Here is a 26892-nt window from a genome sequence, read left to right on the forward strand (position 1 = left end):
CCAGATTAGGAAGTTAGAGGTCAGTAAAGAAGCAGCAACTAAAGCCGGTAAGGTACGAGATAATAAACTCCATGTGACTAAGGTGCAGAGTCGACAGGGAATAGATGATGAACGCAAAGGGACAGGTGGTCTGTCGTGCATTTGTTTTAATGCGAGAAGTGTAGCAGGTAAGGCAGATGAACTTAGGGCTTGGATCAGTACCTGGGAATATCATTTTCACCTGAAGAAGGAGCCGTGCTCCGAAAGCTCGTGTTTGAAACAAACCTGTTGGACTTTAACCTGGTGTTGTAAGACTTCTTACTGTGCTCACCCCAGTCCAACGCCGGCATCTCCACATCATGGGAATATGATGTAATTGGTATTAATGAGACTTGGTTGAGGGAAGGGCAGGACTGGCAACTGAATATCCCAGGGTATAGATGCTTCAGGAAGGATAGAGAGGGAGGTAGAAGGGGTGGAGGAGTTGCATTACTCGTCAGAGATGATATCACGGGGCAGCACGGTGGCCTAGTGGTTAGCACAACTGCCTCACGGCGCTGAGGTCCCAGGTTCGATCCCGGCTCTAGGTCACTGTCCGTGTGGAGTTTGCACATTCTCCCCGTGTCTGCGTGGGTTTCACCCCCACAACCCAAAAATGTGCAGAGTAGGTGGATTGGCCATGCTAAATTGCCCCTTAATTGGAAAAAATAATTGGGTAATCTAAATTTAAAAAAAAGAGATGATATCACAGCTGTGATTAAGGAGGGCACGATAGAGGATTCGAGCACTGAGGCAATATGGGTGGAGCTAAGAAATAAGAAGGGTGCAGTAACATTGTTGGGACTTTACTACAGGCCTCCCAAAAGTGAGCATGAAGTAGAGGTACAAATATGCAGACAGATTATAGAAAAATGTAGGAGCAATAGGGTGGTTGTGATGGGAGATTTTAACTTCCCCAACATCGAATGGGATTCGTGTAGTGTTGGAGGCGTAGATGGAGCAGAGTTTGTAAGGAGCATCCAGGAGAGTTTTTTAGAGCAGTATGTAAATAGCCCAACTCGGGAAGGGGCCATACCGGACCTGGTATTGGGGAATGATCCCGGCCAGGTGGTTGATGTTTCAGTCGGTGATTACTTTGGGAATAGCGATCACAATTCCGTAAGTTTTAGAATACTCATGTACAAGGACAAGAGTGGTCCGAAAGGATGAGTGCTAAATTCGGGAAAGGCAGAGTATAACAAAATTCGGCAGGAGCTAGGGAATGTGGATTGGGAGCAGCTGTTTAAGGGTAAATCCACATTTGAAATGTGGGAGTCTTTTAAGGAAAGGTTGATTAGAGTGCAGGACAGACATGTTCCTGTGAAAATGAGAGAGAGAAATGGCAAGATTGGGGAACCATGAATGACGGGTGAAATTGTGAGACAAGCTAAGATGAAAAAGGAAGCATATGTAAGATCGAGGCGACTCAAAACTGATGAAGCTTTGGAGGAATATCGGGAAAGTAGGACGAATCTCAAACGCGCAATAAAAAGGGCTAAAAGGGGTCATGAAATATCTTTGGCTAACAGGGTTAAGGAAAATCCCAAAGCCTTTTATTCGTATGTAAGGAGCAAGAGGGTAACTAGGGAAAAGATTGGCCCACTCAAAGACAAGAGAGGGAATTTATGCGTGGACTCGGAGGAAATGGGTGAGATTCTTAATGAGTACTTTGCATCGGTATTCACAAAGGAGAGTGACAAGATGGATGTTGAGGCTAGGGATGGATGTTTAAATACTCTAGGTCAAGTTGTCATACGGAAAGGGGAAGTTTTGGGTATTCTAAAAGACATTAAGGTGGACAAGTCCCCAGGACCAGATGGAATCTATCCCAGGTTACTGAGGGAAGCGAGGGTCGAAATAGCTGGGGCCTTAACAGATATCTTTGCAGCATCCTTGAGCACGGGTGAGGTCCCGGAGGACTGGAGAATTGCTAATGTTGTCCCTTTGTTTAAGAAGGGTAGCAGGGAAAATCCAGTGAACTACAGACCTGTGAGCTTGACGTCAGTGGTAGGCAAACTGTTGGAGAAGATACTGAGGGATAGGATCTATTCACATCTGGAAGAAAATAGACTTATCAGTGATAGGTAGCATGGTTTTGTGCAAGGAAGGTCATGTCTTACAAACCTAATAGAATTCTTTGAGGAAGTGACAAAGTTAATTGATGAGGGAAGGGCTGTAGATGTCATATACATGGACTTTAGTAAGGCGTTTGATAAGGTTTCCCATGGCAGGTTGATGGCAAAAGTGAAGTCGTATGGGGTTCAGGGTGTACTAGCTAGATGGATAAAGAATTGGCTGAGCAACAGGAGACAGAAAGTAGTGGTGGAAGGGAGTGTCTCAAAATGGAGAAGGGTGACTAGTGGTGTTCCACAGGGATCCGTGCTCGGACGACTGTTGTTTGTGATCTACATAAATGACCTGGAGGAAGGTATAGGTGGTCTGATTAGCAAGTTTGCAGATGATACTAAGATTGGTGGAGTTGCAGATAGCGAGGAGGACTGTTAGAGAATACAACAAAATATAGATAGACTGGAGAGTTGGGCAGAGAAATGGCCGATGGAGTTCAATCCAGGCAAATGCGAGGTGATGCATTTTGGAAGATCAAATTCAAGAGCGGACTATATGGTCAATGAAAGGGTCCTGGGGAAAATTGATGTACAGAGAGATCTGGGAGTTCAGGTCCATTGTACCCTGAAGGTGGCAAAGCAGGTTGAAAAAGTGGTCAAGAAGGCATACAACATGCTTGCCTTCATCGGACGGGCTATTGAGTACAAGAGTAGGCAGGTCATGTTACAGTTGTATCGGACTTTGGTTAGGCCACATTTGGAATACTGCGTGCAGTTCTGGTCGCCACATTACCAGAAGGATGTGGATGCTTTGGAGAGGGTGCAGAGGAGGTTCACCAGGATGTTGCCTGGTATGGAGGGTGCTAGCTATGAAGAAAGGTTGAGTAGATTAGGATTGTTTTCATTGGAAAGACGGAGGTTGAGGGGGGGACCTGCTTGAGGTATACAAAATTATGAGAGGTATGGACAGGGTGGATAGCAACAAGCTTTTTCCAAGAATGGGGGTGTCAGTTACAAGGGGGTCACGATTTCAAGGTGAGAGGGGGAAAGTTTAAGGGAGATGTGCGTGGAAAGTTTTTTACGCAGAGGGTGGTGGGTGCCTGGAACGCTTTACCAGCGGAGGTGGTAGAGGCGGGCATGATAGCATCATTTAAGAGGCATCTAGACAGGTATATGAACGAGCGGCAACAGAGGGAAGTAGACCTTGGAAAATAGGAGACAGGTTTAGATAAAGGATCTGGATCGGCGCAGGCTGGGAGGGCCGAAGGGCCTGTTCCTGTGCTGTAATTTTCTTTGTTCTTTGTACTTCATGTGACTTCAGCTCCAACACTGAAAACGAAACCAAAAGACACAGACACACGCAAGCTTTTCTCAAAGTGAAACTAAAAAACAGAACCAGAGCTCAGCTCCACCCACACTCTGACATCACTGCAGTAACATGAGCAGCCAAACATTTCTTAAAGTGACATTCTCATGACAGTTCTTTATTCAGTACAATGGGGCTTCTTTTTTTTTTGCACACATAGAATGCACTTTGTGATGACATGACAGCAATTACTTTGATGTTGGATTATTTGCTGCAAGTGTACCCATGTGATTGAGAGTCCTGACAGAGATGCTGCTGAAAATCCTGAATCTGACTGCTGTGTGTATCCAGTGGTATAATTGCATTGTGACGTTTGAAAGTGAACTGGTTTCTTCCAGTGTAATTGGCTTGATGCTGTTATTTGTTCTGCAGCTTCTGTCTGTTGCCAATTATTTTGGGATTTCTGTGGTTGGCCATAGTGAATATGATCAATGGAGAAAGGGGACGTGATCAAATGGCCTCGTCGCGCCCGACTCAGTGACCCGGCGAGGCCGGTAAATCTTGCAAGACGTCGCGATCTTTATCTTGCCCTCAAGGGAACGAACGTCCACACATGGGAGACCTCACCATGGTGTTATTTAGCACTGGCCCACACAAATGCGAATGAGGCCTAACGGCTCCTGAGGAGTTCTCCCAGGCCAACGGAGGCCCCCAGGTGGTTGGGCCTGGCAAGGGTGGTAACCTGGCACCCCTGCCACCTTGGCACTGCCAGGGTGCATGGGTGGCACTGCCAAGGGTAGTGCCAGGCTGGCAGTGCCAAGGTGCCAGGTTGCCTGTGCTAGGGATCAGGCCCCGGGATGCCTTGCTTTTAAGAGGTGGAGTGAGGGGACGGGGGGACCGGGGGGGGGGGGGGGGGGGGGGGAAAGAGATGTGGGTAGCATTTAAGAAATGACGCCCAGATCTCTTTGTGAACTAACAAGCAGAAGAAAAAGAGTCCCATTTGACAGCGGGGTCCACCAATAAAGACCCCGGGCGGGGGGGGGGGGGGGGGGAGATGTGGGTAGCATTTAAGAAATGACGCCCAGATCTCTTCCTGCACTAACGAGTAGAAGAAAAAAGAGTCCCATTTGACAGCGGGGTCCACCAAAAAAGACCCCGCTATATGCGCCCAAAATCTTAAAATCATGCCCAGGAGTTTTATAAATAGTTTAAATAACAGAAGTCTTTGAAGTAAATGGGTGGTAATAAGTTTTTCTGCACTCCAATCCTTTTGGTTCAATGAGGAAGAGCCTGAAGAAGAGTCGTGTTCGACTCAAAACATTTGGTGTAATTTACCAGCCGGTCTTGCCGAAATTGGGGCAGGACACAGCCAATAGATTCCAGCAGAGGCCTCTTCCAGGATCCCGACAGTCGGTACGCCTCACGAGATCTTACAATGTCTCAGGAGACATTGCGATCTGGATCCCGCTCACAATGGGTGGGACCTAGACTTGTAGAGTTAAGTGTGCTTAAAAGGTCATTTAACTCTGCGGACGCTGGATCGAACAAGCGGCCAGGATCTCCTGGCCTCGCCGATGAGACTTCAACCGGGCGCCGTTTAGTACTATCCCACAACAGGGTCCGACACCATGAATATGGCCCCAGGTGATTGGGCACTTAAGTCCATTTGCAGGATCACCAACATGGTGCTAAAGAAGGAGTCCCAGAACTTCATCAACTTCAGACACGATCAAAACATATGTACGTGGTTGGCCGGCCCCCTCCCACACCGCTCACAAACGTCTTTCAGCCCCTCAATCAACCGACTCATCCTCAACCTTATCAGGGGCGAAATTCTCTGCAGACCGTCGTAACGCCGATTTCCGGCGAGAAAAATCGGTGTAGATGACTCCGGCGTCGGGGCCTTCTTTTAGGCCGCTATTCTCCGTTCCCGGAGGGGCCAGCAGCTGACTGACGCGATACGCGTCAGTTTCACCAGCTGCGGAAGTGGTGAGACCCGGCGTTTTTGGGGGGGGGGGGGAGGAGGAGGAGAGAGACAGCCCGGCGTTTGGGGGGGGGGGGGGGGGGAGGAGGAGGAGAGAGACAGACCGGCATTTTGGGGGGGGGGGGGGGGGGGGAGGAGGAGAGAGACAGCCCGGCGTTTTGGGGGGGGGGGGGGAGGGGAGGAGGAGAGAGACAGCCCGGCATTTTGGGGGGCGGGGGAGGAGGAGAGACAGACCCGGCATTTGGGGGGGGGGGAGGAGGAGGAGAGAGACAGCCCGGCATTTTGGGGGGGGGTGAGGAGGAGAGACAGACCCGGCATTTGGGGGGGGGGGGGGAGGAGGAGGAGAGAGACAGACCGGCATTTGGGGGGGGGGGGAGGAGGAGAGAGACAGCCCGGCGTTTGGGGGGGGGGGGGGAGGGGAGGAGGAGAGAGACAGCCGGCATTTTTGGGGGGGGGGGGGAGGAGGAGAGACAGACCCGGCATTTGGGGGCGGGGGGGAGGAGGAGAGAGACAGCCCGGCATTTTGGGGGGGGGGGGGGAGAGGAGGAGAGACAGACCCGGCATTTGGGGGGGGGGAGGAGGAGAGAGAGAGACAGACCCGGCATTTTGGGGGGGGGGAGGAGGAGAGACAGACCCGGCATTTGGGGGGGGGGGGGGGAGGAGGAGGAGAGAGACAGCCCGGCATTTTGGGGGGGGGGGGGGGGAGGAGCAGAGACAGACCCGGCATTTGGGGGGGGGAGGAGGAGGAGAGAGACAGACCCGGCGTTGGGGGGTTTGCGGCGTTGAGTTGAGAGGAGAGGAGAGGGGGGGGGGGGTTTGCGGTGTTGTGTTGAGGGGGGGGGGTTTGCGGCGTTGAGTTGAGGGGGGGGTTTACGGCGTTGAGTTAAGGGGGGGGTTTGCGGCGTTGAGTTGAGGGGGGGTTGCGGTGTTGAGTTGAGAGAGGGGGGCGGCGTTTGAGGGGGGGCGGTGTTGGAGGGGGGTAGGGGTGGTAAAGGGGGTAGGGGTGGTGAGGGGGGGGTTGGGGTAGGGGCAGTGGCGTGCAGAGGAGGGGGGCGACGGATGCCCGGGGCCAACGCACCGTCGCCCCCCCTCTGCACGCCGCTGCCCCTACCCCAACCCCCTCCCCTCACCACCCCTACCCCCTTCACCACCCCTACCCCACTCCAACGCCGCACATCCCCCCACTAACGTCGCCCCCCCCTCTCTGCACGCCGCTGCCCCCAAACCCCCCCCCATGCCGCAACCCCCCCCGATGCCGCACCCCCCCCCGATGCCGCAACCCACCCCCCCCCGGTGCCGCAACCCCCCCCCCCGGTGCCGCAACCCTCTCCGATGCCGCAACCCCCCCCCCCCGATGCCGCAACCCCCCCCCCCGATGCCGCAACCCACCCCCCCCCCCCCCGACACTGAACGGCGTCAACCATCATCAATGGTTGACGCCGTTTTAAAGCTACTGTGATTTTCGCCGACGTGACCACGGGACTTCGGCCCATCCGGGCCGGAGATTTGTGGAAACTAACAAAAAAATGAAATGAAATCCCGCCGGCGCCAGCTGTTTTCAGAGGCTGCCGGCGGGATTTGCACAGCGCCGGTTTTTGGCCGGTCAGAGATTTAAAAACCCTGCGGGAGCGGGATTAACGCCGCTGCCGGCGATTCAATTTCGCCCCAGGTGTGCTCTGTGCACCATCTTCAACTGTAGAAGCCTCGCACAAGAGATCGATGCATTCGCCCTCTGCAACACTTCACACCATAACCCCTCTTCAAGCACCCCTCCCCAATTCCTCTTCTCACGTGGCCTTCACACCCTCGAAAGACACCGCATTCTCCTCCATAATCCTCCAATCAATAGCTGAGGTGACTCCCCCTTCCAACCCCATCACCGACAGCACCCGCTTCAGCAAAGAGTGGGGGAGACTTCACCGGAAATGTCAGGAAAATCTTCCTGACAAAATCCTGCACCAGCATATACCTAAAAGCCTCGGTCCGCGGGTTCCCAAAGTTTTCCACAACTCTTCCAAATTTGCGAATTGTCCTCCCAGGAATAGCTCCTTTAGTGTAACCACCCCTTCTCCTCCCAGCCCCGAAACCTCGCATCCAATCAAGCAGATTCAAACAAGTGATTCTCTCGAGTATCAATTTTGATGCCGCCTCTAATTTAAAATGCTGCCGAATTTGCCTCCAAATCGTCAGCATTGCCACCACCACCGGGCGACTCGAGTACTTCCCTGGCGCGAATGGTAGTGGCGCCGTAGTCAATCCCCACAGCCCTAACCCCCGACAGGAACCTGCCTCCATCCTCACTCACATCGCTTCTGGCTCCCTACCCCAACCCCGCACCTTCTTGACATTCACTGCCCAGTAGTAATACATAAGATTCGGTAAGGCCAAGCCCCCCAACCTTCGCCCTCTCTGAAGCACCGTTTCACAAATCCTGGTGATCTTCATAGCCCAAATAAATGACGAGATTCGCCGCTCCACTTCCACGGAAAATGCCTTTGGCAAGAAAGCCGGAGACACCGGAATAAAAATAGAAATTGCGGCAAAAACATTCATTTTCACTTATTCAACATGGTCCGCAAGTGACGGGGAAGCTATCCCGCCTCTGTAAGACCACCTTGACCTACCCACCAAGCTCAGGAAGTTTAATTTATGGAACTGCACCCCCAGATACTTGAAATGGGTGGCTGCCCCCTGAAACGACAACCCCCCCTCAAGTTGGTCCCCTTTCCCCCCGGCGAGGAAACCAAAAAGCACTCATTCGTCTCCAAATTTAATTTGTAGCCCGAAAATGCCCCAAACTGCTTCAGCAGTCCCATTATGTCCCTCACCACAGGAACTGAAAATTGAAAATCGCTTATTGTCACAAGTAGGCTTCAAATGAAGTTACTGTGAAAAGCCCCTAGTCGCCACATTCCGGCGCCTGTTCGGGGAGGCTGTTACGGGAATTGAACCATGCTGCTGGCTTGCCTTGGCCTGCTTTCAAAGCCAGCGATTTAGCCCCTCTGTGATTCCTATCTACCTCGCTACCCGGTGCGGGCCCTGGGCTGGCAGTATGGTAGTAACAGCGGATCTGGTCCATGGGATGGAGGATGATGACGATCCGCTCTGGGATGGGCTCTGGTGCTCCGCATCGACTGACAACGTTTGACTCCTGCCCATGGTAGCATTTTCCACCATCCACCTGGGTGATCCCTGCATGCGAGCTGACCATTCCATCACATGGTCCCATTGAATCCTTCGGGTGGTGGAGATGGGGACGGTGGGGCTGGGTGTGGGGGGGGGGGGGGGGGGGAAGCGGGGAGGTATGGGGTGGACAGGGATGAGGGTGGGACACAGGACGGTGAGCGCTGGCCGCTGGCCACCCTCAACATCTGCTTGTTTGGCGACCGTCTTGTGGGGCGACTGGGACTGGATGGACCCGGTTGCTGCTCGGTTGTCCCAGGTAGTGTGGTGCCGCTCTGTTTAGCCCGCTGCCCAACAGATGCACTTGGGACAGGAGGTGGTTTGGGGGGTGGCGGGGTGGAGTCCGAGATCAGGGTATCCGACTACTATGGGTGGTGCAGGGTGAGGATTTGTGCGCCCTCCAGGTGGGGGATAAGGAGTGGGGTAACAGATGTGTGGGCCTGGGTTTGGTGCCAGAGGCATAGTGCTCCCTACTCACCCGGGCCACCCTGAGGAGGTCATACAGTTTCTTTCTGCCCTGCTGGTCCGTATTGGCAGTGTTACACATGAGGTCGACACTTGGGGCTGGATTCTCCGATCGCAACACCAAAATTGCGTTCTTCGGTCGGCCAGAGAATCCACTTTTACGCCGGAATCGAGGGCGGCTCCATTTCCACCACCTCAAAAACAGCGTACTGGGGGAGTATGCCGCACACCATATGGACGGCCTTAGGTTGTCACCTGAGGCTCTCGAACCAGTGCTCTATCCCCGATGGGCTGAGTCCCCGACGCCATCCCCCGCATGTGCTCACACCGTTCAGGAACCTCACATAGCGGCTGCGGACTGTGTCCACAGTCGGAGTAGGAGCCGTTCCGCTGGTAGGGGGGCACAGGCGGTGGGCATTGGTCCAGGGGTGGTGAGGCTGGTTACAAGAGGGGAAGTCTTTGGCACTCTGGGTCCTCGCACGGCCGACGCTATGTTGCACGGCACGGCTGCCGCCGGCCGCCACTATGCGCATGCGTGGCCATGGACCCGGCCATTCTGTGGCCATATCTACAGGTAAAGCCAGGGTCTTTATACTGCGCGGCTCCTAGCCCCCCACCGGGCGGAGGATAGGTGCACGGGTGGTGCTGACTTTCTGGTTGTAAGACCAGACAGATCCTGCGGACATAGCCGCAGGATCGGAGAATCCAGTCCTTAGTTACTGAAACGGAGAATCCCACCCAACAACTCTTGAAGAAGGATGAACCGCCCATGGCTAATGAAGGAAATTAAGGATGGCATCAAATTGAAAGAAAAAGCATCACAAAGCCGAAACTTTATCGCGCAGAAACAGAAAGTAACGCAGGTGTGGCAGAGGTGGGGGTGTAGCATAAGATTTTGTGACGTAGCGGAATTCTCCATCGGCTGATACCGGAATCGGGAAATGCGATCGGGTGGAGAATTATTGGTTTTGTCGCCAAAATCGTAGCGGGTGCCAGTTTCACGCCAAATCGCGATTCTCGGGTACCTCGACAGCGGTGTCAATGCATTCCAGAACACATGTACAGTGTACAGCATTGGCATATCATTAACAGGCCTGACCATCTGGTGCTTCCGTGATCCTCCGTCTCCACTGGGGCGAATTTCAGACCGTGCGGTTCACATGTGATTTTAAAAATCGTGAAACCAGCACGTGGCTGCTGAGGGGAGAAAGGGGGCATGGAAAGTGTCCAACATTGCCATAGTTTGCTGACAACCGTGCCGCTGGCCTGGGGGCTCCTGCCAGGGTCGGGGGGGGGGGGGTGTGTGTAGCAGCTTGTGGTCAGGTGATGGGCTGTGTGGTCGGGGTAGACGGGCACAGAGCACCATTGCTGCAGCCGGCAAGGCAGCCATGCAGCTGGCACGCCGCCGACTGCCCACTGTAAACTTAGGGCCACAGGTCTTATGGATGCTCTCCCAGGGCACCACCCCTAGGTGCCCTCTGGCCCTAGCCATCAGCGGGATGGACGTACTCCAGCACAACCAGTGCCATATTGTTGGCTGGGATAAGTATGTGTGGGGAGTGTAATGTGTATATGCAGCTGCAGCATGACAGCCTCCCAAGTGTCAATCACGGACCTGGCTAATCCCGTACCGTTTTTCATTGGACTCGATGGCGTTCCACATGGCATCAGTGATAGCCCCTCAACAGTAGCGGAATCAGTCTAGCGGCACCAGTCCACAAATCCTGCCCCGGCATCAACACTTAGTCTCAGGAACGGATAATCCTGCCGATGGTGTTTGTTCAGGCCCCAGTCTTCAAGACAGGGCCAAATGCAATGAGGAACAGACGGCAAGTTATCTGTGGATGCTGCTTGCATTTCCACAATGAACCATAGAGAGGCACTGAGCTTGTGAAGGAGGCAATCGAACCTTATGTTACAGACCCTTCCACATTTTAATGGATGGGAGAAACAGTGGAGTTGGATCCCCGGCGATTTTTAAAGGGTTGCAACTGTTGGTATTGCTGCCTTTGGCAGCCATGCAGTGAAGTTTTTTTTTACCTTCTTTCCTCTAAAGGAATAGCTGTGCAGCTATTTATTTATCATTGAGGCCTAAGGGTGGCATGGTAGCATACTGTTTAGCACTGTTGCTTCACAGCGCCAGGGTTCTGGGTGTGATTCCCGGCTTGGGTTAGTGTCTGTACGGAGTCTGCACGTTCTCCCTGTGTCTGTGTGGACTTCCCACAAGTCCTGAAAGACGTTAGGTAAGTTGGACATTCTGAATTCTCCCTCCGTGTACCTGAACAGGCGCCGGCATGTGGCGACTAGGAGATTTTCACAGTATCTTCATTGTAGTGTTAATGTAAGCCTACTTGTGACAATAATAAATGATTATAATTATGATTATAAGATTATCATGCTCCTGGAAGTGACTCACTGGAGAGGGGCCTGGGGGAATGGGATGTTGGACAGCTTTGTGGCATCTACTAGATGGATATCCCAGTCGGAATGGCAGTGCCATGGTGGCAGGGGCACCCTACATTCCAGAGGAAGTACATCCATGGAGGTGGAGAACATGATAGATGGGCGAGGTTCAGGCCCACAGCAACCTCCTGGCCACCTGTGTAATGTTCTTTTATTGGGCTGATGTGGAATCTCAATATTGCCGTGTGAACAAAGAACATTAGACAAAGTTATTTATTATTAACGCTACACTAATGAATAACTAAAATGTCTAAGATGGAAAATAAATATCTAACACTAACTTAAACTACGATACCACAGAGCTGATCTAATATGCGACTGCTTTCAACTCCTGACAAACATCTTCTGATGGAACACATAGTGCATTCAGGTCCTGGGACTGCATATTTGCCCCACCTGTTGGTCAGATGCTAGAACTACAACAGTATAACATATAACTTATAATACACATGCAGATGATGATGAACTACTCGTATTATAAACAGATGATAGTCTACCCATCAACACAACCTGCAGAGGCACCCTTTTTGGGAAAGTGGCAGAAGGCTGCAGAAGGTTTGCAAGCAGACACCAGCGCGGAAACAAAGGTAGCCCGTAGACATAGCCGAATGTGCGGTAGTGTTGCCAATGACTGAACCTCAAGAGGCCATGATTGATTTGTGCAACGTGATGGTGGAGCATGTGAACATCAGTTGTATTGGTGGTTACCCGATGCAAGTAGTGCTCAAGGTAACTTTGGCCCTGAGTTTCAATGCCTAGGTTCATTCCAGGGTTCACCGAAGATGTGCATCTGCTACACATTACTACATCAAGGTAGTGACAGATCCCCTCTTCAGGAAATCCAATCAGTACATAAAATTTCAGAAACAATGCAAACAGTCAGGTCATGAAAACCAAAGGATTCTGCGCCATCGTTGGATTTCTCAGTTACAAAGTCTCATAGACTGCACGCATGTGACCATCAAGGCCTCCAAAGGTCAGCCAGTGGTCCTCATTAAGAGAAAGGGATTTAATCACTTAACATGCAAATTGGCTGTGACCATAGCTCCCCTCCTCTTTCCATCTTCAAGATTTGTAGTCTTTTGTTTATTTATTTCACATGGTATTATCTTGTTCGCATTTGGTCTTTTTCTTGCCTATGCCTTCCAGCCATGAAGTGCTTGGCTTGTGTCTATTAAGCCTGCTCTGCAGTAAGTAGTGTGGTGAATTATAAATACTAATAATCCACACTGTATTGTACAACATGTGTTGAACCTGTATATTGTATTGGGCCACGTGTAGTTGCGCGGCTCTACCCATAGGAGGAGATGAGGAGCTTGTACTGGGCTCCACCCATGGCTCCTCCTCTTAACCGGATGTATAAAGGTTGATGCTGAGAGCCTGCCTGCCAGTTCATCTCGTCACAGGCAGGCTCTGTTGTAAGACGATTAAAACCACTGTTCACTTCTAACCACGTGTCGTGTGAATTGATGGTCTCATCAAGTAGTTAAAGGTTTCCATTTTTCATTAACTAGCACTTTCTTGAATGTAAACTTCCAAGTGGATTTATATAAATTTGCAACTAATTCCTCTGAATTTGGCCCTTTTAAAATGTATTTCAGCTTTGATTTGTCCCAGATCATTTCAGATATTTTGTGTAACTATTTAAGTTCTGGTAAGATGTAGAATAAGATTCCTAACATTGTACCCTAACCTCAGACTGAAGTCGGCACTCGCTCTGTACAAATATGGGGCAAGATTCTCTGACCTCCCAGCTGGGCCGGAGAATGCGGTGTGAATTCCGCCCTGACGCCTGATGTACCATCAATTGGACGCGAGACCCGATGAAGATCCAAACTGTGGCTTTAATCAGCTGGTTGTTAGCCCGGTGGTCGACGACAGAGAAAGGCCGACCGCCGGGAAACCTGGGTACTTATACCCCGCCTCAGAGGCGGGGTCTACTTGCCTCTCGACCAATTGGTGAGCAGTCACATGACTAGTCCCAGCCAATCAGACGAGCTAGAGCCAATGGGAAACCAATGCTCTGCACCAATGGCAGTGCTCCCACTCATATCACCACATTCACCCCTTGTGGAGAAAGAAGGCGGGGGGGGGGTTTGTGAGGGGAAGACGGTGGGGGGGGGGGGGTCCGAGGACTGGTGATATGAGTAGGGATAATCGAAGATATGGTCTGCCCACTGGCTTGTGGCAAAAATAAACAATACTACATACTAAAAATATTACAATAGAGTCCAATAAAGTCCCATGGCTGCATCAGATGGTCACGATCAGCCTGTCGGGTGCCCATGATCTTCTGGTGGACCGTCGCAGTGGAGCCGGTGACGTCGGGCCGATGGTCGTCCTTGCCTCCGGGAGCGTCGGTCGTAGATGTGTCTCCGTACCCTGGGCCGGTGGTGGAGACGCTGTAATCGGGGAAGAGGGGGTATATGCGCTGGGTCGTGGGGGCGCGGGGGGCGCTGGGGGGAATTGGGGTGGGGGGGGGTGTTGAAGGAAGAGGAGAGGGCCGCACGCCGGCAGGTGCCAGGTCCCGGAGCGAGACGGTATCCTGCTGACCGTCGGGATACTCCACATACGCATACTGCGGGTTGGCGTGGCGTAACTGGACTCGCTCAAATAACGGGTCGAACTTGTGCACCCGCACATGCTTCCGGAGCAAGATGGGCCCGGGAGTGGCCAGCCCGGTCGGGAGAGGGGATCCTGAGGACGACTTCCTGGGGAAAACAAGAAGACGTTCATGAGGTGTTTGATTAGTGGTAGTACAGAGGAGAGACCGGATTGAGTGAAGGTCGTCGGGGATGACCTCTTGCCAATGGGGGATAGGGAGATCTCTGGACCGTAGGGCCAGCAGGATGGTCTTCCAAATGGTGCCATTCTCCCGCTCGACCTGACCGTTACCCTGGGGGTTATAACTGTTCACCCTGCTAGAGGCTATGCCCCTGCTGAGCAGGAATTGACGCAGTTCGTCACTCATAAAGGAGGACCCCCGGTCGCTGTGGATGTACGCGGGGTAACCGAACAGGGAGAAGATGGATAGGAGGGCCTTTATGACGGTTGTTGTGGTCATGTCGGGACAGGGAATGGCGAAAGGGAAGCGGGAGTACTCGTCGATAACACTCAAGAAATATGTGTTACGGTTGTTGGAGGGGAGGGGACCCTTGAAGTCTACACTGAGACGTTCAAAGGGGCAGGATGCCTTGATCAGATGCGCTCGTTCGGGGCGGTAGAAGTGCGGTTTGCACTCGGCGCAGACGTGGCAGTCCCTGGTGACAGTCCTGACTTCCTCAACGGAGTAGGGCAGGTTGCGGGTCTTAATAAAATGGTAAAAATGAGTGATCCCTGGATGGCAGAGGTCCGTGTGGAGGGAGCGGTCAATCTGCGCGCTGGCGCAGATACCGCGGGATAGGGCATAGGAAGGCTCGTTGAGCTTCCCAGGACGATACAAGATATCGTAGTTGTACGTGGACAACTCGATCCGCCACCGCAAGATCTTGTCGTTCTTGATCTTGCCCCTCTGTGCATTATCGAACATGAAAGCCACTGATCGTTGGTCTGTGAGGAGGGTAAACCTCCTGCCGGCCAGATAGTGCCTCCAATATCGCACAGCTTCGACTATGGCCTGTGCTTCCTTTTCCACCGAGGAGTGGCGGATTTCGGATGCGTGGAGGGTTTGTGAGAAGAAGGCCACGGGTCTGCCCGCTTGGTTCAGGGTGGCCGCCAGAGCTACGTCAGACGCGTCGCTCTCGACCTGGAATGGGAGGGACTCGTCGATAGCATGCATCGTGGCCTTTGCGATATCCGCTTTGATGCGGCTAAAGGCCTGGCGGGCCTCCATCGACAGGGGAAAGGAGGTGGACTGGATGAGGGGGTGGGCTTTGTCGGCGTAATTGGGGACCCACTGGGCGTAATAGGAGAAGAAGCCCAGGCAGCGTTTGAGGGATTGGAGGGAGTTGGGGAGAGGGAGTTCCATCAGGAGGCGCATGCATTCGGGATCGGGGCCTATCACTCCGTTACGCACTACGTAGCCAAGGATGGCTAGACGGTCGGTGCGAAACACGCACTTATCCTTATTGTAAGTTAAATTAAGGAGTTTCGCGGTTCGGAGGAATTTTTGAAGGTTGATGTCATGGTCCTGCTGATCGTGGCCGCACATTGTGACGTTATGAGGTATGGGAAGGTAGCCCGTAAACCGTGCTTGTCGACCATTCGGTCCATCTCCCGTTGGAAGACCGAGACCCCATTTGTGACACCGAATGGAACCCTGAGGAAGTGGTAGAGGCGCCCATCTGCCTCAAACGCGGTGTACTTGCGGTCACTCGCACGGATGAGGAGCTGGTGGTAGGTGGACTTAAGGTCCACCGTGGAAAAGACTTTGTATTTCGCGATCCTGTTAACCAGGTCGGAAATACGGGGGAGAGGGTACGCGTCCAGCTGCGTAAACCTGTTGATGGTCTGACTGTAATCAATGACCATCTGGTTTTTCTCCCCAGTCCGAACTACCAGCACTTGGGCTCGCCAGGGACTGTTGCTGGCCTCGATAACTCCTTCCTTAAGGAGCCTCTGGACCTCGGACCCGATGAAGGTCCGGTCCTGAGCATTGTATCGTCTGCTCCGAGTGGCGACAGGTTTACAATCTGGGGTGAGATTAGCAAACAAGGAAGGTGGGTCCACTTTGAGGGACGCGAGGCTGCAGACAGTAAGGGGGGGGAATAGGACCGCCGAATTGGAAGGTTAAGCTCTGCAGGTTGCACTGGAAATCCAGGCCCAAGAGTGCTGGAGCACATAGACGGGGGAGAATGAGGAGTTTGAAGTTTTTGAAAACCCTCCCCTGGACCGTGAGGTCCGCTATGCAGCACCCGGTGATTTGGACGGAGTGTGAACCCGAGGCCAATGGGGTGGATGGGGAGCGTGCAGCGTCTTACCGTGCCGGGGTGGGCGAAACTTTTCGTGCTTCCGGAGTCCAGTAGGCATTTCGTCTTGTGTCCGTTGAGCTGGATCGTTGTTGTAGTCTTGGCGAGCGAGCGTGATCGCGACTGGTCGAGAGTGATGGAAGCAAGTCGTGGCGAGAGTTCCAGGTCATCCTCGGTGGCAGAGTAATCGCTGGCAGGGCCTTCCGTGTTGGCCCAAGATGGTGGCGCCCAGGACCCGCACGTGGAATCGGGGTCCCAAGATGGCGGCGCCCAGGACCAGCACGTGGAGCCGGGGCCCCAAGATGGCTGCACACATGAACCGCACGTGGCGTCCGGGACCCAAGATGGCGGCGCCCGTGGGAACCTCGTGGCAGCTGGGGGCAGTGTTAGTGGCGTCTGCGGGCTGGTCGGGGCAGCTGGGTCCGGGGGTCGGGAGGACCGTGGGCCTGTTGCTGGGGCCGGGAGGCGGGCCGGAGAGGTCGGTGCGCGGCGCAGGGCCCTGGGGGGGGGGGGGGGGGGGGGGGGGGGGGGCACGATCCGCGGTCGCTGCGCAGAACAGCAGCAACCGACTTGGTCTGGCAGACCACCGCGTAGTGGCCCTTCTTCCCGCAGCTCTTACACAGAGCGGAGCAGGCCGGGCAGCGCGGGCGGGGATGCTTGGAGAGGCCACAAAAATAGCAGCGGGGACCCGCTAGCTTGTCGGAGTGTCCCGCAGCGCAGGCCTGGGGTGGGGGGGGTCGGGGTCAGCGGAGGACGGGGGTGGTGCGTGCCACCATGTACAGTGGGTTGCTGCGCGGCCGGGGGCGTATGCGGCGTTTAGGTCAGCGACCTCCAGGGAGGTTGCAAAGGCCCATGCCTCAGCTAGGCTGAGAGCGTTCTTCTCCAGCAATCGTTGACGGATAGAGGAGGATTGCATGCCGGCAACATAAGCGTCTCTAATTAAAAGTTCCATGTGCTCGGTCGCCGAAACTTGGGGACAGGCGCACATTCTCCCTAAAGCTGTGAGGGCCTGGTAGAATTTGTCGAGTGACTCATCAGGGAACTGCTGTCTAGTCGTCAGGAGATGCCGTGCGTATACTTCATTGACCGGCCGGAGAAAGTGTCCTTTCAGGATATCCATGGCCGCGTCATAATCGTTTTCGTCCTCAATCATTGAATATACCGCCGTGACCACGCACGAGTGGAGGATGTGGAGTTTCTGCTCCTTGGACGGTTTGCTGGCTGCAGTTGTCAGGTAACTGTTGAAGCACGTCTGCCAATGTTTAAAGATTGCAGGCGCATTTGAGGCATGCGGGCTGGTGCGGAGGCAGTCAGGCTTGATGCGTAGCTCCATTCCAAAATTCTAGCTGATTAAATTGATGTACCATTAATTGGACGCGAGACACGATGAAGATCCAAACTGTGGCTTTAATCAGCTAGTTGTTAGCCCGGTGGTTGACTACAGACAAAGGCCGACCACCGGGAAACCTGGGTACTTATACCCCGCCTCGGAGGCGGGGTCTACTTGCCTCTCGACCAATTGGTGAGCAGTCACATGACTAGACCCAGCCAATCAGACGAGAGGCACATGACCAGTCAGAGTCAATGGGAAACCAATGCTCTGCACCAATGGCAGTGCTCCCACTCATATCACCACAACGCCGGCTGCCGAATTCTCCGCCGTCGTTATTTTGACAGGGGCGGGAATCGCGCTGCACCGGTCGGGGGCCGTTGGCAGCGGCCCCCCGGCGCTTCTCCGCTCCGCGATGGGCCGAGCGGCCGCACGTTTTCAGCTAGCCCCGCCGGCGTGAATTACACAAGGTTTGTACCGGCGGGACCTGGCTCTGCGGGCGGCCTGAGGAGTCCTCGGCGGTATCTGGCCCCGGGGGGGCCCCCACGTTGGCTTGGCCCGCGATCGGATCCCACCGATCTGCGGGCGGGCCTGTGCTGTGGGGGCACTGTTTCCCAACGCGCCGGCCGCTTTAAAGCTCCGCCATGGCAGGCGCGGGGAAGAAACCCCCAGCGCATGTGCAGGAATCACGGCAGCAGTTCTGGGAACACGGAACAATGCCGGATTCCGGAGAATCCCACCATGATGTTTCCATTTCTCAAATTAAACTCCTAAGTAAGGATGCCAATTTAAAGGGGACCCGTGCCAAATTTTAAGTGTTTTTAATTCATTGACCTTGTAGTTACCCAAACAGATTGAGATGACCCAGAGTATTTAGAATTTTGTTTTTATCCGCCTGGACTAGATCAGTTCCCAAGTTACGGAAGTGAAAGGACCAGTCCCACAATGTAATGTTGCAATTATGTTCAGTTTCTACTTTTCTAATACCTTAGAGGGGTTGTGTTCAAATAATAAACCTTTAAACACTACAGTAGTTTCAACCCATGATTCAAGGTAACATTGTTACCTTCTATGCTGCATCTGTACATATATTAGGAATAAAATAATTTAATTATCTACATTTATTAATGCACTTGTACGGATAAAACTTTGATTTTATCTTTAGTGCTAAATATATTAATGACAGGGCAGCACGGTGGCGCAGTGAGTTAGCCCTGTAGCCTCATGGCGCTGATTCGATTCCCGCTCTGGGTCACTGTCTGTGTGGAGTTTACACATTCTCCCCGTGTTTGCATGGGTTTCGCCCCCACTACCCAAAGATGTGCAGGGTAGGTGGATTGGCCACGTGAATTGCCCCAATTGGGAAAAAATGAATTGGGTACTCTAAATTTTAAAAATATATATATATTAATGACAGCGTTCTTAAGTGTATTTGCTTTATGAAATATTTGTTACTATCAGATCATTCCATACCAATCAGAAGGGGGAATCTGCTTACATTGATAGTGCTGCCCTGTGAAATGGATGAGTAGAGGATGAGCCATGCCAGTTTTTATAGAAGTTACACCGCACTTTGTATTGAAAATAATTTTCACAATGGTTAATGATTAAAGGTATGGAACCCATAGTGAACAGTGCTGTGAAATTTTAGAATGTGGGTTTGTACATGTGAATGCACACAGCAAATTCTGATTTATGTTGTCCAAGTAAGCCACCAAGTTTTTTTTTACAAGCCACCGAGTTAAGGGGCAAATAGTCAAGGGAGGTTGCCTGTTGTAGTTGGTATTAGGGGTATTACGGTATCTAGGTTGAAGGTACCCGATGCTGTAAGACCATTGGTGAAGCATGCCTGCTGGTTCCGCCCAGTAAGGCGGAGTATAAGAGTCTGTGTCTCCATTCTGTACCTGCGCTGCTGGGGGAAACATCTAGTCCAATAAAGCCTTCAATTGTACTCCAATCTCGCTTCGAAAGTTATTGATCGTGCATCAATTTATTGGACTAGATTTGAAGAATGGAGCATCAACTGTCTGCAACGTAGCTCCCACGCGGCAAACTCAGCGGCGACCTTCAAACACTGGCTGGCGTGTTTCAACGGCCACCTCAGGACGGCCACAACTACACCCACAGAGGATCAGAAACTGCAAGTTCTTCACTCAAGGGTGAGCCCAGAAATCTACACGCTCATCGAGGATGCGGACGATTTTGAGGCGGCGATGGCCCTGTTGAAAGGACACTACATCCGCCCAGTAAATCAGGTTTACGCCCGACATCTACTCGCGACCAGACCACAAATCCCGGGGGAATCGCTACACGAATTCTACTGCGCACTTCTGGTACTAGGTAGGAACTGTGACTGTCCGCAAGTTTCAGCCAACGACCACACCGAACTTTTAATCCGGGATGCATTCGTTGCAGGTATGCTGTCCTCCCAAATCCGTCAGCGGCTGTTTGAAAAAGAGACTCTAGGCCTCAAGGCGGCAGAGGCCCTCGCAAGCTCCCTAGATGTGGCCTCCCGCAATGCCTGAACATACGTCCCCGACCGCGCGGCAGCCCCTTGGGCAGCGTGGAACCCACCTGCGGCCGACCCCGATGCAGCCCCCATTCCCTCCACAAGCTTGTGCCGTGTTGCTGCCTGCAATCCCGGGGGGGGGCGCTGTTATTTTTGCGGGCATGCCAAGCACCCCCGACAACGCTGCCCGGCCCGCTCCACCAGCAAAGGCTGTGGCAAAAATGGGCATTTCGTGGAGGTATGCCAGGCCCGGGCGGTCGCCGCTATCTCCGGGGCCGAAACGGGACTGCCACCACAACTCCCATCACAGGCCACGTGCGGCCCGTGGGCGCCGCCATCTTCGATCCCGCGAGCGACCTGCGGACCCCGGGCGCTGCCATCTTGTTCCCCAAGGACCATGTGCGATACATAGGTGCCGCCATCTTGCCCACCCCCGGCCTAGTGCGACCCGTGGGCGCCGCCATCTTGGCTGGAGTCTCAGGACCCCAATTCGGATGACCGCACAGCGCCCGAGGAAACTCAGCTTCTGCCACAACTCGCCTCGGTGACTCTGGACCAGTCTCAGCCCCGAACTCTTTCAACCGCCACGGCGACTGTGCCCATCAACGGACACAAGACATCCTGCCTGATCGACTCCGGGAGCACAGAGAGCTTCATACACCCCAACACGGTAAGGCATTGCTCCCTCCCCATACGCCCAGTTAATCAAAGAATCTCCCTCGCTTCCGTGTCTCACTCTGTAGAGTTCAAGGGGTTTTGAGTAGCCACCCTCACAGTCCAGGGAAGAGAATTTAAGTATTTCCAACTTTACGTCCTCCCTCACCTCTGCGCTGCCACACTCCTGGGATTGGGATTGGACTTCCAATGCAACCTCCAGAGCTTAACCTTTAAATTTGGCGGCCCTATACCCCCCTCACTGTCTGCAGCCTCGCGACCCTCAAGGTCGACCCACCTTCCCTTTTTGCAAATCTCACTCCTGATTGCAAACCCGTCGCCACCAGGAGCAGACGGTACAGTGCCCAGGACCGGATCTTCATTAGGTCGGAGGTCCAGCGGTTACTGAAGGAAGGTATTATCGAGGCTAGCAACAGCCCCGGGAGAGCTCAAGTAGTGGTTGTAAAGACCGGGGATAAGCACAGGATGGTCATCGATTATAGCTGGACCATCAACAGGTATACACAGCTCGACGCGTACCCTCTCCCCCGCATATCTGATTTGGTCAATCAGATTGCACAATACAAGGTCCTTTCCACGGTGGACCTCAAATTCGCCCACCATCAGCTCCCCATTTGCCCGGATGACCGCAAGTACACTGTATTCAAAGCAGATGGGCTGCTCTACCATTCCCTAAGGGTTCCCTTCGCTATCACAAATGGGGTCTCGGTCTTCCAATGGGAGATGGACCGAATGGTTGACTGGTACGGTTTGCGGGCCACGTTTCCGTACTTCGACAACGTCACCATCTGTGGCCATGACCAGCAGGACCATGATACCAACCTCCGCAAATTTCTCCATACCCAAAATCTCCTTAACCTGACCTATAATAAGGTGAAGTGCGTATTTAGCACCGACCGTCTAGACATCCTCGGCTACGTAGTACATGATGGAGTTATAGGCCCAGATCCCGAAAGCATGCGCCCCATCATGGAGTCCCCCCCCCCCCCACTGCTCCGAGGCTCTGAAACGCTGGCTGGGATTTTTTTCATATTACGCCCAGTGGGTCCCCAATTATGCAGACAAGGCCCGCCCACTAATCCAATCCACAGTCTTTCCCCTGTCGGCAGAGGCCCGCCAGGCCTTTAGCCGCATAAAAGTGGACATCGCAAAGGCCACATTGCACGCAATCGACGAATTCTTTCCTTTCCAAGTCGAGAGCGACACATCAACGTAGCTCTGGCGGCCACCCTCAACCAAGCGGGCAGGCCCGTGGCCTTCTTCTCACGCGCCCTCCATGCCTCTGAAATCCGCCATTCCTCTGCTGAAAAGGAGGCCCAGGCCATAGTAGAAGCTGTACGGCATTGGAGGCATTAACTGGCCGCCAGGAGATTCACTCTCCTCACTGACCAATGGTCGGTAGCTTTCATGTTCGATAATGCACAGCGGGGCAAGATAAAGAACGATAAGATCTTACGGTGGAGGATTGAGCTCTCCACCTACAACTATGGGATCTTGTATCATCCTGGGAAGCAAAACGAGTCTCCTGATGCCCTATCCCGCGGCACATGTGCCAACGCGGACCGGCTCCGCACCCTCCACGAGGACCTCTGCAACCCGGGGGTGACTCGATTCTTCCATTTTATCAAGACCCGCAACCTGCCCCACTCCATCGAGGGGGTCAGGACCGTCACCAGGAACTGCCAAAGCTGTGCGGAGTGCAAGTCGCACTTTTACAGGCCAGAGAAAGCGCACCTGGTGAAGGCTTCCCGCCCCTTTGAACGCCTCAGTATGGACTTCAAAGGGCCCCTCCCCTCCACCGACCGCAACACGTACTTCCTGAATATGATTGACGAGTACTCCCGGTTCCCATTTGCCATCCCCTGTCCCGACACGACTGCGGCCACCGTCATAAAAGCCCTCCACAGAATCTTTACCCTGTTCGGTTTCCCTGCCTACATACACTGCTATAGGGGGTCCTCCTTCATGAGCGATGAACTGTGTCAATTCTTGCTCAGCAAGGGCATTGCCTCGAGCAGGCCACCAGTTATAACCCCCGGGGAAACGGGCAGGTGGAGAGGGAAAACGGAATTGTCTGGAAGACCGTCCTACTGGCCAAACGGTCCAGGAATCTCCCAGTTTTCCGCTGGCAGGAGGTCCTCCCTGATGCACTCCACTCCATTCGATCACTGCTGTGTACCACGACCAACGAAACACCTCATGAACATCTCCATGTCTTCCCTAGGAAGTCCTCCACCGGGACCTCGCTTCCAACCTGGCTGGCAGCTCCTGGACCCATTCTGCTCCGCAAACACGTGCGGGCGCACAAATCGGACCCGTTGGTCGAGAGGGTCCATCTCCTTCATGCTAACCCTCAGTACGTCTATGTGGCGTACCCCGACGGCTGGCAGGATACGGTCTCTCTGCGGGACCTGACGCCAGCTGGATCCCCACCCACACCCCGCTCACCAACCCCAACCTCCCTCCCACCGGTGCACCCCACAACGGCCCCCTTCCTAGGTGGATCAGTCCTTCCACTAGTCCCACCCAGGGGTGATGAAGCTACTGAAGAAACCGGGGTCACGCTCCCGGAGTCAGCGATGCCCGAGCCGGCGCCTGCATCGACGGCGAAACTGCGACGATCACAGAGGACGATCAGGGCCCCCGATCGACTAATTGTTTCATTGTGAAATGTACATGTAAATGAATACTGCAAATAGTTGTGTGACATGTGATAAGGCAAGACACTGTACTACTGACGGGTACCGCCATAACCTCCACCACTGTATAACGCGAGACCACCAGTCCCGCCGGACTCTTTTTTTTAACAGGGGGTGAATGTGGTAGTCGGTATTAGGGGTATTACGGTACCTAGGTTGGAGGTACCCGATACTGTAAGACCATTGGTGTTGGAGGTACTTGATACTGTAAGACCACTGGTGACGCCTGCCTGCTGGTTCCGCCCAGTAAGGCGGAGTATAAGAGTCCGCGTCTCCCTAGCTGCCGCATTCTGTACCTACGCTGCTGGGGGAAAAATCTAGTCCAATAAAGCCTTCAATTGTACTCCAATCTCGCTTCGAGATTTATTGATCGTGCATCATTGCCTCAGGACACGGCCTCTTTATGGCTGGCTACAAAGTTGCTTTGCGGTGAGCATTGAAAATAAATTGTCCATTCATTTTACTGGGAACATGTGCGGTTCTAAGAAAAATGCCATAAAATGTGACCGAATTGATAATTGCTTTGAAAAATAGAACTTTCATTAATTGCTGTACTGAAACAAGTTAAATTGTAATTTGTTAAGTATTTAGCAGCAGGTTTGTTACTGGGGTAGGAAGAAAAAATCTTTGTATGTGAAATGTAATCAGTAATTGAAAAGTGCCCTTTTAGATAGAGTCACAACATTTCAATCTGCTTTTAAAAGACAAAAGCAAAGTCGAGTGGATTCTGCATATCTGAAAGAAAAACAGAAAAGGAGGACATACTACATACACTCCCTCACCCCCCACCGCAAATCGACGAACCCCGCACTGCCAAGCAGCACCAGAGCCTCGGATTGTCTCGATGCTCTCTTTACCCCCCCCCCCCCCCCCCCTCGCCCAGTACAGGGGTGGCCTGCTGCACCCCATGGATCCCTGTAATAGGGAGACCGCCCCCCCCCCCCCCAACAGGGGCCCCTGTAATAGAAACCCCCCCACAGGGAGCACTGTAATAGGGAGACACCCTTGTAACAGGGAGACCCCCAACAGGAACACCTATAATAGGAAGACCCCACCCCAGAGGAACCTCTATAATAGGGAGACCTCCAAGGGACCCTTGTAATAGGTGATTAATGTGATGAGTCCTTAAGTCCCATTTGCATTATTTATTTCCCCGCCAGCACACATCGTGGACCTTGTTTTCGCCGCCAGCAGGTGGTCAGAGCATCGAGTTCAAATTGATGAGCACGATTCCCGATTTTACCCGGCGCCCGATTCTCTGTCTCATTGGGGAACATGATCTGGATATCCTGGAAATGAGAAACCCGCCCATTATCTCCTCCCTTGCTCTTTTAGCATTGCAAAGGGATTGTCTCCTCCTTTGTGGTCCATTCTTCAGTCACACTTGCTGTGGCACCTTTCGATGACAATGCAGGAGATGCGAAACATGTCCTTCTCCTTGCTCCCTTCTCACTGCCCAAGTCTCCATACACTCTTTCCAGGTGATACACAAATTCTTTGTTTTGCTTTACTTTCAATTAATTACACTATATTCAATGCTCACAATGTGGTCTTGTCTACAGTATAGAGATGAGATGCGGATTGACAGACTGCTCTGTAAAAAAATCTTTTGACAAAGAGTCATTGGACTCAAAATGTTAGCTCTTTTCTCTCCCTATAGATGCTGCCAGACCTGTTGAGATTTTCCAGCATTTTCTCTTTGTTCAATCCTTGCCTGTCATTGTAATTTTCTACCATCATTCCGTTTTGACTTTTCTGGTCTTGGCAGTGCTCGAGTGAAGCTCTCAACAAGCTTGAGGAACAGCTTTCTAAAGTCAAAATTCTTCTCTTTTCCTCTCTCCCTTTTCCCTTTCTTTCTTTGGATAGCAGCTGGTCATGATTTTGCCATTTACATCTCCTTGGGAACATTTTTTTTTATTGCTCCTTTGGCCTTGCAACATGAGCCCTTTTGTCATTTAATAGCCAGGATTCTCTGCCACCCAGCACCTGTAGTGGAGTTCCTGATTTGGTGAATAATCCAGTGTGGGAAGGAATGACAGTGTTTATAAATATCAATGACTTCGAAGCGGGTTAAGTGCTTTCCAATCACCCCCTTCTCGCTTGAGTGATTTTGAAGTTGTCAGTTGGCAATTGACAGCACTTAACTCTCTTTGAAGTAGGGCAGCACGGTGGCACAGTGGTTAGTACTGCTGCATCATGGCCCGGAGTTCCCAGGTTCGATCCCGGCTCTGGGTTACTGTCCGTCTGGTGTTTGCACAATTCTCCCTGTGTTTTTGTGGGTTTCACCCTCACAAACCCAAAGATGTGCAGGGTAGGTGGAGTTGCCATACTAAATTGCCCCTTAATTTGAAAAAATGAATTGGATAGTCTAAATTAAAAAAAAGAAGAAAAACTCTCTTTGAAGTATTTGATGTTTATAAACATTCTGATAAGAGCACTTCAGAGTTATTCAACCATGATGGAAGATGAATGAAGCAAGGCTGACAACTGTGTGTGTGTGTGTGGTGGGGGGGAGGGGGGGGGAGGAAACTGTCAATCACAGCCTAGTAGGAGAAATGAATGAATGTCTTGCAGCACAAGGACCTGAGAGGTTTAAACACAGCTCACTGGTTTCTCTTTCCAGGAATTGACATGTGGTGCTTCCTCCATCTGAGCCAACAGGTGTATGCCCAGGTGAGTGTTACAATGGTAATTGTTTTCACTGCTTCTGTCTGGACTGCTCTCAAGCTTCCAGACAGGGGTCTATTTTCTGGGGGACTGCCTGGCAGGGGTCTCTTTCCTGGGCTGCTTCCTGACGAGAGTCCCTTTTCTGTGGGGTGTCCCTTCACTTAGGGGGGCTCTTTGCAGGGAGGTGGGCCTGGTCACCCCTGTACTTGGAGGATCGTGGGGTGGGGGGTGTCACAGAAAATTCAGGGGTGGGAGGCTGAATTATATTGTCAGCCACTGGACCTCGCTATTGGGCCGTCTGCTCAAAATTGCTGGCAAACCTCGCCAAGCATACATTTGCATTGTGAAGAGTTGGGAATCGCTGCCTGAAACAGTGGCAATTCGGCTCTGGCAGGAGAACATACTCTCCCAAATGTTCTCGCGCATTGTCTCCTGCCTTTCACCCAATCCTTCCTTTTTTTCCCTTTTCCAACATCCTCTTTCACTTACTTAAAACCCACTGGGTGGGATTCTTTGGTCACACCCACTGGGTGACCGGAAATTCCCACTCGAGATTAGCAGACCTTTACATAGTCCCCGTCCCGTCCATGGCGACCTTGCGGCGGGTGTGGCAGACGTAT

The 26892-nt window shown here is 52.7% G+C and overlaps 1 protein-coding gene across 6 annotated transcripts in view; it reads left to right on the top strand.

The window, feature by feature from the left end:
- The window catches only part of psd2 (pleckstrin and Sec7 domain containing 2), a 275923-nt gene that overhangs the window by 48448 nt on the left and 200583 nt on the right, over window positions 1-26892 (top strand). For 5 of the 6 annotated variants that reach the window (XM_038795695.1, XM_038795693.1, XM_038795694.1 and 2 more), the window contains one exon: window positions 26229-26278. The exons of the other annotated variant lie outside the window; for it this stretch is intronic. The gene's annotated coding sequence lies outside the window, so the exon portion shown is untranslated. The remainder of the gene's footprint in view (window positions 1-26228; window positions 26279-26892) is intronic. 6 annotated transcript variants of the gene reach the window in all.

The sequence above is a fragment of the Scyliorhinus canicula genome, chromosome 4 (genome assembly GCF_902713615.1).
Source record: "Scyliorhinus canicula chromosome 4, sScyCan1.1, whole genome shotgun sequence".
Classification (NCBI taxonomy): domain Eukaryota; kingdom Metazoa; phylum Chordata; class Chondrichthyes; order Carcharhiniformes; family Scyliorhinidae; genus Scyliorhinus; species Scyliorhinus canicula.